The sequence below is a fragment of the Ambystoma mexicanum genome, chromosome 10 (genome assembly GCF_040938575.1).
Source record: "Ambystoma mexicanum isolate Mex_15411 chromosome 10, UKY_AmexF1_1, whole genome shotgun sequence".
Classification (NCBI taxonomy): Eukaryota; Metazoa; Chordata; class Amphibia; order Caudata; family Ambystomatidae; genus Ambystoma; species Ambystoma mexicanum.
In genome coordinates this window covers 1,668,546,988-1,668,549,100 of record NC_090932.1, presented here as the reverse complement: position 1 = coordinate 1,668,549,100, position 2,113 = coordinate 1,668,546,988, and positions in this window count along the sequence as shown.

Genomic DNA, 2,113 nt, shown 5'->3' with positions numbered 1-2,113 from the left:
CAACGTATGTGGACATCTATGCAGAGGTATTAGCAAGTCCTTGCTTTTAGTCGCCAATGCACACACATATCTATCGAGAGAGCATGGCGAGTCCTGTCTCTTCGCCAACAACGTATGTGCACATCTATGCAGAGATCTTAGCAAGTCCTTGCCCTTAGTGACCAATGCACACACATATCTATCGAGAGAGCATGGCTAGTCCTGTCTCTTCGCCACCAACTTATGTGCACATCTATGCAGAGGTCTTAGCAAGTCCTTGATTTTAGTCGCCAATGCACAAACATATCTATCGAGAGAGCATGGCGAGTCCTGTCTCTTCGCCACCAACGTATGTGGACATCTATGCAGAGGTATTAGCAAGTCCTTGCTTTTAGTCGCCAATGCACACACATATCTATCGAGAGAGCATGGCGAGTCCTGTCTCTTCGCCAACAACGTATGTGCACATCTATACAGAGGTCTTAGCAAGTCCTTGCTTTTAGTCGCCAATGCACAGACATATCTATCGAGCGAGCATGGCGAGTCTTGTCTCTTCGCCACCAACGTATGTGCACATCTATGCAGAGGTCTTAGCAAGTCCTTGCATTTAGTCGCCAATGCACACACATATCTATCGAGAGAGCATGGCGAGTCCTGTCTCTTCGCCACCAACGTATGTGCACATCTATGCAGAGGTATTAGCAAGTCCTTGCTTTTAGTCGCCAATGCACACACATATCTATCGAGAGAGCATGGCGAGTCCTGTCTCTTCGCCACCAACGTATGTGCACATCTATACAGAGGTTTTAGCAAGTCCTTGCTTTTAGTCGCCAATGCACACACATATCTATCGAGAGAGCATGGCAAGTCTTGTCTCTCGGCCACCAACTTATGTGCACATCTATGCAGAGGTCTTAGCAAGTCCTTGCTTTTAGTCGCCAATGCACACACATATCTTTTGAGAGAGCATGGCGAGTCCTGTTTCTTCGCCACCAACGTATGTGCACATCTATGCAGAGGTCATAGCAAGTCCTTGCTTTTAGTCGCCAATGCACACAAATATCTATCGAGAGAGCATGGCGAGTCCTGTCTCTCGGCCACCAACGTATGTGCACATCTATGCAGAGGTCATAGCAAGTCCTTGCCCGTAGTCACCAATGCACACACATATCTATCGAGAGAGCATGGCGAGTCCGGTCTCTTCGCCACCAACAGATGTGCACATCTATGCAGAGGTCTTAGCAAGTCCTTGCCCTTAGTCACCAATGCACACACATATCTATCGAGAGAGCATGGCGAGTCCTGTCTCTTCGCCACCAACTTTTGTGCACATCTATGCAGAGGTCCTAGCAAGTTCTTGCTTTTAGTCGCCAATGCACACACATATCTATCGAGAGAGCATGGCGAGTCCTGTCTCTTCGCCACCAATGTATGTGCACATCTATGCAGAGGTCTTAGCAAGTCCTTGCCCTTAGTGACCAATGCACACACATATCTATCGAGAGAGCATGGCGAGTCCTGTCTCTTCGCCACCAACTTATGTGCACATCTATGCAGAGGTCTTAGCAAGTCCTTGATTTTAGTCGCCAATGCACAAACATATCTATCGAGAGAGCATGGCGAGTCTTGTCTCTTCGCCACCAACGTATGTGCACATCTATGCAGAGATCTTAGCAAGTCCTTGCCCTTAGTGACCAATGCACACACATATCTATCGAGAGAGCATGGCGAGTCCTGTCTCTTCGCCACCAACTTATGTGCACATCTATGCAGAGGTCTTAGCAAGTCCTTGATTTTAGTCGCCAATGCACAAACATATCTATCGAGAGAGCATGGCGAGTCCTGTCTCTTCGCCACCAACAGATGTGCACATCTATGCAGAGTTCTTAGCAAGTCCTTGCTTATAGTCGCCAAAAGACACACATATCTATCGAGAGAGCATGGCGAGTCCTGTCTCTTCGCCACCAACTTTTGTGCACATCTATGCAGAGGTCCTAGCAAGTTCTTGCTTTTAGTCGCCAATGCACACACATATCTATCGAGAGAGCATGGCGAGTCCTGTCTCTTCGCCACCAACGTATGTGCACATCTATGCAGAGGTCTTAGCAAGTCCTTGCCCTTAGTGACCAATGCA